Genomic DNA, 12,800 nt, shown 5'->3' with positions numbered 1-12,800 from the left:
ACAAAGCTTCACAGTATTACAATGTAAAGAATCCTAGAATTGTAAACGACTGCTGAGAAAATCCCATCCTTTTGATTCTATGTTTGAACATAGTATGATCAGTTACAATTCCACTTTTCCAATTCTAATACGCAGAAATCTCTTAGAGATTCCATCAGAAGTATAAAGCTTCACAATCTCTACATATTACAATTCAAAGAACCCTAAAATTGTATACAACTTCTGAGACTATTCCATCCTTTCGATCCTATGTTTTGCCATTGAAGCATTGAGTAACAGTGCCACTTTCCCAGTTCAAATATAGACACATATTTTAGGTCTGACATCATATGTATAAAGCTTGACAGTCTCTACACATTACAACACAAAGAGTCCTGGAATTGTAAACCACTGTTGACAAAATCCCATCCTTTTGATCCTATGTGTGGCCATAGTAGTGTTATGCTACAATTCAACTTTTCCAGTTTATAGAGAGACATCTATTAGGTCAAACATCACATGTAGTCACAGTCTCTACATATTATAATAGAAAGAATCATAAATTTGTAGAGAATTGCAGAGAAAATCCCATCCTTTCAATCCTATGTTTTGCCGTTGAAGCGTTGAGTAACAATGCCACTTTTCCAATTCTAATAAAGAGACATATCTTAGGTCTACCATCATATGTATAAAGCTTCACAGACTCTACATATTACAACTCAAATAATGCTAGAATTGTCAACCACTGCTGAGAAAATCCCATACTTTCAATCCTATGTGTGGCCACAGTAGTGTTATGTTACAATTCCACTTTTCCAGTTCTAATAAAGAGACATATCTTAGGTCTTAGGTCATCATGTGTATAAAGCTTCACAGTCTCTGCACATTCCAATACAAAGAATTTTAGGATTGTAAACCACTGATGAGAAAATCTCACAATTCCGCTTTTCCAGTTCTTATAGAGAGACATAGCTTAGGTCTACCATAACATGAATAAAGCTTCACAGTCTCTACCTATTATAATAGAAAAAAATCATAGAATTGTAAAGAATTGCTGAGAAAATCCCATCCATTCAATAAATCCTATGTTTTATTATTAAAGTGTGTTGAGTAACAATGCCACTTTTCCAGTTATTATAGAGACATTTCTTAGGTCTACCATCATACGTATAAAGCTTCACAGTCTCTCCATATTACAATGCAAAGAATCATAGAATTGAAAAGAACTGCACAGCAAATCCCATCCTTTCAAACATATATTTTGTCATTCAAGTGCTGAGTAACAATGCCACTTTTCCAGTTCTTATAAAGAGACATCTCTTAGGTCTGTCATCAAATGTATAAAGTTTCACAGTCTCTACATGTTATAATAGAAAGAATCATAGAATTGTAAAAAACTGTTGAGAATATCCCATCCTTTTGATCCCATGTTTTGCCATGAAGTGTTGAGTTACCATTCCACTTTTCAAGTTTTAATACACAGACATCTCTTAGGTCTACAATCATATGTAAATAGTTTCACAGTTTCTAACTATTATAATGCAAAGAATCCTAGAATTGTAAACCACTGCAGAGAAAATCCCATCCTTTCAATCTTATGTTTGGCCATAGTGCTGTCCACTTTTCCAGTTCTTACAGAGAGACATCTCTTAGGTCTACCATAACATGTATAAAGCTTCACAGTCTCTATTTATTATAATAGAAAGAACCATAGAATGGCAAAAACTGCTGAGAAAATCCCACCCTTTTTTTCTGTTTTGCCTTTGAAGCATTGAGTTATGCCACTTTTCCAGTTCTAATATAGAGACATCTTTTAGGTCTATCATCACATGAACAAAGCTTCACAGTCTCTACATACTATAATAAAAAGAATCACAGAATTGTAAAAAACTGCTGAGAAAATCCCATCTTTTCAATCCTATGTGCGGCCCTACTAGTGTTCTGTTACAATTCCACTTTTCCTGTTACCATAGAGACATCTCTTAGGTCTATCATCACATGTATAAAGCTTCAAACACTCTCAATTTTATAATGAAAAGAATCATAGAATTATAAAGAACTGTTGAGAAAATCCCATCCTTTCGATCCCATGCTTTGCCACTGAAGCATTGTGTAACAATGCCACTTTTCTGATTCTTATAAAGACACATCTCTATAAGATATCTCACATGTATACAGCTTCAAAGTCTCTGCATATTACAATACAAAGAATCCAAGAATTGTAAACCACTGCTGGGAAAATCCCATCCTATCAATCCTAAGGTTTACCATTGAAGTGTTGAGTTACAATTACACTTTTCCAGTTCTAATAAAGAGATATCTCTTAGGTCTACCATCACATGAACAAAGCTTCACAGTCTCTGCATATTACAATGCAAAGAATCCTAGAATTTTAAACAAATGCTGAGAAAATCCCATCTTTTCAATCCTAGGTTTTGCCATTGAAGCGTTGAGTAACAATGTCACTTTTCCAGTTCAAACATAGAGACATCTCTGAGGTCTACCATCGTATGTATAAAGCTTGGCAATCTCTGCACATTATAACCATAGAATCTTGAAATTGTAAACCATTGTTGAGAAAATTCGATCCTTTCAATCCTATGTGTGGCCATAATAGTGTTATGATACAATTATACTATTCCAGTTCTTATATAGAGACATCTCTTAGGTCTACCATCACATGTATAAAGCTTCACACTCTATACATATTATAATAGAAAGAATCATAAATTTATAGAGAGCTGCAGAGAAAATCCCATCCTTTTGATCCTATGTTTTTCCATTGAAGAGTTGAGTAACAATGCCACTTTTCCAGTTCTTCTACACAGACATATCTTTGGTCTACCATCACATGTATAAAGCTTCACATTCTTTACACATTAAATTACAAAGAATCCTAGATTTGGAAACCACCACTGAGAGAATCCCATCCTTTCAATTGTAGGTTTTACCATTGAAGTGTTGAGTTACAATTCCACTTTTCCAGTTTTAATACACTGACATCTCTTAGCTCTACAATCATATGTATATAGCTTCACAGTCTCTACCTATTATAATGCAAAGAATCCTAAAATTGTAAACCACTGCTGAGAAAATCCCATCCTTTTGATCTTATATTTGGCCATAGTATTGTTTTGAAACTATTCCACTTTTTTCTTACAGAGAGATATCTCTTAGGTCTACCATAACATGTATAAAACTTCACAGTTTTTACATATGATTAGAGAAAGAATCATAGAATGGTAAAGAACTGCTGAGAAAATCACATCTTTCTATTCTACGTTTTGTCTTTGAAGAGTTGAGTTATGCCAGTTTACCAGTTCTAATATAGAGACATCTCTTGGGTCTATCATCACATGTATAAAGCTTCACAGTCTCTACACATTACAAAACAAAGAAACCTAGAATTGTAAACCACTGCTGAGAGCATTCCATCCTTTCAATTCTAGATTTTGCCATTGAAGTGTTGAGTTACAATTCTACTTTCTTAGTTCTAATACACAGACATCTCTTAGCTCTACAGTCATATGTATATAGCTTCACAGACTCTACATATTATAATTGAAAAATTACAGAATTGTAAAGAACTGCTGAGAAAATCCCATCCTTTCGATCCTAGGTTTTTCCATTGAAGCACTGAAACAATGCCACTTTTTCATTTCTAATATAAGGACATCTCTTAGGTCTAGGATCATTTGTATGAAACTTCACAGTCTCTACACATTACAATACAAAGAATCCTAGAATTGTAAAACATTGCTGAGAAAATCCCATCCTTTCAATCCTATGTGTGGCCCTAGTTGCATTCTGTTACAATTCTACTTTTCCTGTTTTTATACAGAGATATCTCTTAGGTCTATCATCACACATATAAAGCTTCACAGTTTCTACATATTATAAAAAAAGAATACTAGAATTGTAAAAAACTGCTGAGAAAAATCCCATCCTTTTGATCCTGTTTTGCCATTGAAGTGTTGAGTTACTATTCCACTTTTCCAGTTCTAATACAAAGACATCTTTAGGTCTACACTCATGTGTATATAGATTGACAGTCTCTACACATTACAATGAAAAGAACCCTAAAAATGTCAACCACTGCTGAGAAAATACCATCATTTCGAATATGTGTTTGACCATAGTAGTGTTATGTTACAATTCCACTTTTCTAGTTATTATACAGAGACATCCATTAGGTCAACAATAACATGTATAAACATTCACAGTCTCACATATTACAATGCAAAAATCTTAGAATTGTAAACCACTGCTGAGAAAATACCATTCTTTAGATCTTATGTTTTGCCATTGAAGTGTGGAGTTACAATTGCACTTTTCAAGTTCTGATACACAGATATCTCTTAGGTCTATATTCATATGTATATAGCTTCACAGACTCTACATATTATAATAAAAAGAATCCTAGATTTGTAATTCACTGCTGAGAAAATCCCATCCTTTCGATCTTATGATTTGCCATTGAAGCAATGAATAACAATGTCACTTTTCCATTTCTAATAAATCTTTTCCAGTTCGAATATAGAGTCATCTCTCAGGTCTACCATCAAATGTATAAAGCCTGACAGTCTCTACACATTATAACAAAAGAATCCTGGAATTGTAAACCACTGTTGAGAAAATCTGATCTTTCTATCCTGTGTGTGGCCATAGGAAAGGTATGATAAAATTATACTTTTCCAGTTCTTATACAAAGACATCTCTTAGGTCTACCATTACATGTATAAAGCTTCACAGTCTCTACATATTACAATAGAAAGAATCATAGATTTGTAGAGAACTGCAGAGAAAACCCATCCTTTCAATCTATGCATGGCCATAGTAGTGTTCACTTACAATTCTACTTTACCACTTCTAATAAAGAGACATCTCTTAGGTCTACCATCATATGTAAAGAGCTTTATAGTCCCTATGTATTACATTTAAAATAATCCTAGAACTGTAAAGCACTGCAGGGAAAATTCCTTGCTTTCAATCTTATGTTTGCCCATATTAGTGGTGAGTTAAGATTGGATTGACTGAAGTAGTGTTCAATTACAGTTCCACTTTTCCAATTCTTTTACAGAGAAATCTCTAAGATCTTCCACCTCATGCATTAAGCATGCAAAAAACTGCTAAGAAAATTTAATACTTTTGATTCTATTTACAGCCATAGTAGTATTCACATAAAATTCCTCTTTTCCAGTTCTAATGAAGAGACATCTCTTAGATCTACCTTCATATGTATAAAGCTTCATAGACACTATTATAATTAAAATAATCCTAAAATTGTGAAGCACTAGTCAGAAAATTCCATCCTTCCGATCCTATTTTTAACCATAGGAGTTATCAATTACAATATGACTTTTACAGTTCTAATATAGAGATATCTCATAGGTCTTCCACCTCCTGCAATGGCCATACATACGATGGAAAGGATTGGATTTTCTCAGCAGTTGTTTATATTTCTTAGATTCTTTGCATTGTAATATGTAGATACTATGAAACATAATGCATGAGATGGAAGACCAAAGAGATATCTCTTTAGAAGAACTGGAAAAGTGGAACTGTAGGGGAACATTACTTCAGCTATTCCCATCTTAACTGAACACTAATATGGGCAAACATGGGATTGAAAGGATAGAATTTTTACTGCAGTGTTTTACAATTCTAAGATAAATTTAATTGTCAAACATAGAGATTATGAAGCTTTTTGCATAAGATGGTAGACCTAAGAGATGTCTCTTTATTAGAAGTGGAAAAATGGAATTGTAAGGGACCAATATTATATTTACATATGTTCAAAAGGATTTTATTTTCTCAGCAGTTGTTATATTTTTCGGATTCTTTGCATTGTAATATGTAGAGACCTTGAAACTAAATGCATGAGATGGAAGAGCTAAGAGATATCTCTTTAGCAGAACTGAAAAAGTGGAAATATAGTTGAATGCTATTTTGCCCATTCCTATCTTAACTGAATACTAGTGTGGGTAAACATAGGGTCGAACAGATGGAATTCTAACAGCAGTGGTTACCATTTCAAGGACAATTGTAGTTGTAATACCTGGAGACTATAAAGGTTTGCACATATGATGGTAGACCTGAGAGATGTCTCTTTATTTCAAGCATAAAACTGGAATTTAAAGTGACTAATATTATAGCCATATATATGTTCAAAAGCATTGGATTCTGTCAGCAGTTGTTTATATTTCTTGGATTCTTTGCATTGTAATATTGAGAGATTTTGAAATTTAATGCATGAGATGTAAGAACTAAGAGATATCTCTTTAGCAGAACTGAAAAAGTAGAACTCTAGCTGAACACTACTTCGGGCATTCCCATTTTGAGTGAACACTAATATGGGCAAACGTAGGATTGAATGGAAGAATTTTCACCCCAGGGTCAGAAGTGTTGCTTTTTGAGAAGTAGAAAAATGGAATCTGCAGAAAGGCAGAAATATTAAATGCATCCCTTTCAGATCATGTTGCAATAAAAATTATATGTAATAAAGGGCCATTGGTAGATAGACTGTGAAAATTCCATCCTTTGGTTCCTATGTTTGCCCATATTCATGTTCAGTTAAGATGGAAATGGCCAAAGTAGCGTTCAGCAAGAGTTCCACATTTTCAGGTCTGCTAAAGAGATATCACCTAGTTCTTCCATCTCATGCATTAAGCTACAAAGTCTCCACATATTACAAAGCAAGGAATCCAAGAAATATAACAAGTGCTGAGAAAATCCAATCCTTTTGAACGTATTTACACCCATAATATTGGTCACCTACAATTCCATTTTTGTACTCCTAAAAAAGAGAAATCTTTTAAGTCTACCATCTGATGTATAAAGCTTTTTAGTCTCCACACATTACAATTAAAATTATCTTAGAACTGTAAAACACTGCTGTGAAAATTCTAAACTTTCAAGTAGTTTTTTACTTGATTCTCTGGGATTCTCTAAGTAGAACACCATGTCATCTGCAAAGAGTGAGAGCTTTATTTCTTCTTTGCTTAGTCTAATGCCTTCAGTGTCTTTTTCGTCTCTTCTTGCTAAAATTAATGTTTCCAGTACAGTATTGAACAAACGTGGTGATAATGGACGTCCTTGTTTCACCCCTGATCTTATTAGAAATGCTTCTAGCTTCTCCCCATTACTTATTATGCTTGCTGAAGGTTTTAGATAAATGCTATTAATTATTTTGAGGGAGAGTCCATTTACGTCTATGCTCTCTAGTGTTTTGAATAGGAATGGGTGTTGTATTTTGTCAAAAGCTTTTCTGTATCTATTGAGATGATCATGTGGTTTCTGTTAGTTTTGGTGTTGATATGATAAATGACACAGACAGTTTTCCTTCTGTTGAACCAGCACTGCATTCCTGGTCTAAATTCTACCTGATCATCATGTATTATTCTTGTGATAAGTTGCTGTCAACTATTTGCTAATATTTTGTTTAAGATTTTGGCATCTATATTCATTAGAGAAATTGGTCTACAATTTTCTTTTGTGTTTTGACTCTTCCTGGTTTAGGAATCAGCACCATATTTGTGTCAGAAAAATAATTTGGTAAGATACCTTCTTCACCTATTTTACCAAATAGTCTGGATAGTATTGGAATGAATTGTTCTTTAAATGTTGGATAGAATTGGCATGTAAATCCATCTGGCCCTGGAGAGTTTTTCCTAGAGAGCTCATCAATGGCTTGTTCAATGTCTTTTTCTGAGTTGTGGGGTCATGGAAGTATTTGACTTCCTCCTCTGTTCATCTGGGTAACTGATATTTTTGTCAATATGGATCCATTTCACTAAGATTGTCAAATTTGTTGGCATATACTTGGGCAAAATAATTCCTAACTCTTCTTTTAATTTCCTCATCCTTGGAGGTAGTGTTTTAGTTGTAGGCTCAATTCATTAGTCTCCTCTTTTTCTATTTTCTGTATGTAAACATTTAGAGATATAAATCTTCCCTGAAGAACTGCTTTAATGTATCCCATAAGTTCTGGCATGTTGTTATATTTCTAGGATGTTTTGCATTGCAATATGTAGTGATTGTAAAGCTTAATGCATGAGATGGAAGACCTTAGAGATATCTCTTTAGCAGAGGTGGAAAAGAAGAAATGGAGCTCAATGCTACTGTGGCCTGTACCGTCTTCATTGAACACTCATATGAGCAAATATATAATCGAAAGGATGGAATTTCTCAGGAGTGTTTAACAATTAATAAATAATTTTAATTCTAATATGTAGAGAATATGAAGCTTTATAGATATGGTCAATGGACTAACAGATGTCTCTTTACTAGAAGAGGAAAACTGTAATTGTAAGTGAGCAATATTATGGCCTACATGGGAATGAAAAGAGACGATGTTCCCAAAAGTTGTTTACATTTCTTGGATTCTTTTCATTGCAATAGATAGAGATTGTGAAGCTTAATGCATGACATGGAAGACCTTAGAGATATCTCTTTAGCAGAAGTGGAAAAGTGGAAATGTAGTACTCTGGCCCCTACTATCATCATTGAACACTAATATGGGCAAATATATGATCGAAGGGTTGGCATATTCTCAGTAATGTTTAAGAATGACTATATTATGTTAATTCTAATATGTATAGATTAGGAAGCTTTATAGATATGATCATTGAACTAAGAGATGTCACTTCACTAGAAATGGAAAAGTGGAATTGTAAGTGAACAATATTATGGCCTACATAGGAACAAATGAAGCGATTTTCTCAAAAGTTGTTTACATTTCTTGGATTCTTTTCATTGCCATAGATAGAGACTGTGAAACTTAATGCATGACATGGAAGACCTTAGAGATATCTCTTTAGCAGAAACAGAAAAGTGGAAATGTAGTTCAATACTACTGGGGCCTCTCCCAACTTCATTGAACACTAATATAGGCAAACATACGATAGAAAAAATAGAATTTTCTCAACAGTGTTTTCAAATTATTTAATTATTTTAATTGCAATATGTAGAGATTAGGAAGCTTTCTAGATATTACCATTGAACTTAGAGATGTCTCTTTCCTAAGTGGAAAAGAGGAATTGTAAGTGAACAACATTATGGACTAGACAGGATGGAAAGAATGTAATTTTCTGAACAGTTGTTTATATTTCTAGGATGCTATGCATTGCAATACATAGGGACTGTGAAGTTTAATGCATTAGATGGAAGACCTAAGAGATATCTCTTCAGCAGAACTGGAAAAGTGGAAATGTAGCTCAACATTACTCTGGCCTTTCCCATCTTCATTGAACACTAATATGGGTAAATATAAGATTGAAAGTATGGAATTTTCTCAGCAGTGTTTAAAAATTACTAAATAATTTTAATTGTAATATGTAGAGACTATGAAGCTTCATAGATAGGATCATTGAACTAAGAGATGTCTCTTTACTGGAAGTGGAAAAGTGGAATTGTAAGTGAACAATATTATGGCCTAAATAGGATTGAAAGGATGTGATTTTCTCAATAGTTGTTTACATTTCTGGTATTTTTTGCATTGCAATATGTAAGGACTGTGAAGCTTAAGGTATGAGATGGAAGGCTGTAGAGATATCTCTTTAACTGAAGTGGAAAAGTAGAAATGTAGCTCAACACTACTCTGGCCTGTCCCATGTTCATTGAACACTAATAGATGCAAACATTGGATCAAAATAATGGAATTTTCGCAGAAGTACACTACGTTTCTAGAATAATTTTAATGGTAATATGTAAAGAGTATTAAGCTTTATAGATATGATCATTGAAATAAGAGATGTCTCTTTACTAGAAGTGGAAAAGTGGAATTGTAAGTGAAAAATATTATGGCCTACATCGGAATGAAAAGATTCGATTTTCTAAAAAGTTGTTTACATTTCTTGGATTCTTTTCATTCCAGTAGGTAGAGACTATGAAATTAAATGCATGAGATGGAAGACCTTAGAGATTTCTCTTTAGCAGAGCGGGAAATTTGGAAACGTAGCTCAACAGGACTCTGGCCTTTCCCATCTTCATTGAACACTAATATGGGCAAAATATACGACAGAAAGTCTGGAATATTCTCAGCAGTGTTTAACAATTAATAAATTATTTTAATTCTAATATGTAGAGACCATGAAGGTTTGTATATATGATCTTTGAACCAAGAGATGTCTCAATAGAAATGGAAAAGTGGAATTGTATGTGAACAATATTATGGCCTACATAGGAACGAAAGGATGCGACTTTCTCAAAAGTTGTTTACATTTCTTATATTCTTTTCATTACAATAGCTAAAGACTGTGAAGCTTAATACATGTGATGGAAGACATAAGAGATATCTCTTTACCAGAAGTGGAAAAGTGGAAATGTAGCTCAATGGTACTCTGGCCTTTCCTTTCTTCACTGAACACTAATATGGACAAACATACGATTGAAAGGATGGAATTTTCTCAGGAGTATTTTACAATTATCAAATTATTTTAATTCTAATATGTAGAAACTATGAAGCTTTATAGGTATGAACATTGAACTTAGAGATGTCTCTTTACTAGAAGTAGAAAAGTTGAATTGTAAGTGAACAATATTATGGCCTAAGTAGGATGGAAAGAATGTGATTTTCTCAAAAGTTGTTTATATTTCTAGGATGTTTTGCATTGAGATATGTAGGGAATGTGAAGTTAATGCATGACATGGAAGACCTGAAATATATCTCTTTAGCAGAAGTGGAAAAGTGGAAATGTAGCTCAACACTACCCTGGCATGTACCATCTTCATTGAACACTAATATTTGCTACCATATTTTGAGAATAAGTTTGGCTAGGGGGAGGAATGATATCTTCTTTATAGGCTTTGAAACATTTTACAATTGTCTGCAACCTTGAGGCTATCTGAGGTGGCTGTGATGTATTCTTGAGCAATAATTGGCCTTCAGGCTAAAGACTGGCAGGTGAAAATGGACCACATGCTCAGACCTTGACCTCCAGACAAAGCCTATCCAAGGACAATGACAGTGTCTATCCTTTTTGAAGATAACACTAGATTTGCCTTTGAAGACTGAGCATGTATTTGTCAGTGCTGTAAAAAGCAAACCAAAAGGCCAATCAGACAGCATTCATGATGATAGCCTATTTTATTAAGGGGTCTCTGTTTCAAAATAGTCACTTATTTTCCCAACTTTATCTCTGAGGTTAGTGATTAGCAAGTAGAACTACTGTTTTGTAGATGACAAAAATGAAGCATTGTGATGTCAAGGGTGAAAGGAAAGAATGACAGCAACTTGGGATGAGGTTCAGAAAAGCTGCACTTCTTTTTATTCTCTTGATTAACAAAAGTGGTCCCTTTTTATTTATTCCTCACTTAGGCTAGTGGTAATATGTTTAGACTCTGAAACTTTTTACATATAATCATTGAACTGAGAGAAGTGTCTTTCCTAGAAGTGGAAAAGTTGAATTGTAAGTGAAAAATATTATGGCCTAAATAGGATCGAAAGGATGTGATTTTCTCAAAAGTTGTTTACATTCTTGGATTCTTTTCATTACAATAGGTAGAGACTGTGAAGCTTAATGCATGAAATGGAAGACCTAAGAGATATCTCATTAGCAGAAGTGGAAAAGTGGAAACATAGCTCAACAAATATCCTGGATTGTCCCATCTTCTAAGAACCCTAATATGGGGAAATATAGGATCAAAAGGATGGAATTTTCTCAGCAGTGCTTTACATTTTAAGAATAATTTTAATGGTAGTATGTAGAGACTATAAGCTTTATACATATGATCTTTGAACTGAGAGATGTCTCTTATCTAGAAGTGGAAAAGGGGAATTGTAAGTGAAAAATATTATGGCCTACATAGGAATGAAAGAATGCAATTTTCTCAAAAGTTGTTTACAATTCTTGGATTCATTTCATTGCATTAGGTAGAGACTGTGAAGCTTAATGCATGAGATGGAAGACCTTACAGATATCTCTTTACCAGAAGTGGAAAAGTAGAAATGTAGCTTTGGCCTGTCCCATGTTCATTGAACACTAATGGGTGAAAATATAGGATCAAAAGCAAGGAATTTGCTCAGCAGTGCTTTACATTTCTAGAATAATTTTAATGGTAATATGTAGAGACTATGAAGTTTTATAGATATAATCATTGAAATAAGAGATGTCTCTTTACTAGAAGTGGAAATTGGAATTGTAAGTGAAAAATATTATGGCCTACAAAGGAACAAAAGGATGCTATTTTCTCAAAAGTCATTTACATTTCTTGGATTCCTTACATTGCAATAAGTAGAGACTGTGAAGCTTAATGCATGAAATGGAAGACTTTAGAGATATCTCTTTAGCAGAAGTTGAAAAGTGGAAAGGCAGCTAAACAGTACTCTGGCCTTTCCCATCTTCTAGGAACAATAATATGGACAAATATGTGTGGTGGAATTTTCTCAGTACTTTTCCACAATTACTAAATTATTTTTATTCTAATATGTAGAGACTATGAAGCTTTATAGAGATGATCATTGAACTAAGATATGTCTCTTTACTAGAAGTGGAAAAGTTGAATTGTAAGTGAATAATATTATGGCCTAGGAACAAAATGATGCAATTTTCTCAAAAGTTGTTTACATTTGTTGGATTCTTTTCTTTGCAATAGGTAGAGACTGTGAAGTTTAATTCATCAGATGGAAAACCTTAGAGATATCTCTTTAGAAGAAATGGAAAAGTGGAAATGTAGCTAAAAACTGTCCTGCCTTCTCCCATTTTCATTGAATACTAATATGGGCAACTATAAGATAGAAAGGATGATGTTTTCTCAACATGCTTTACAATTCTAGAATAATTTGAGTGGTAATATGTTTAGACTGTAAAGCATTATAGGTG

This window comes from Vombatus ursinus, unplaced genomic scaffold (assembly GCF_900497805.2).
Source record: "Vombatus ursinus unplaced genomic scaffold, bare-nosed wombat genome assembly UNPS02014832.1, whole genome shotgun sequence".
Taxonomy (NCBI): Eukaryota; Metazoa; Chordata; class Mammalia; order Diprotodontia; family Vombatidae; genus Vombatus; species Vombatus ursinus.
Note: the sequence above shows the minus strand (reverse complement) of the source record.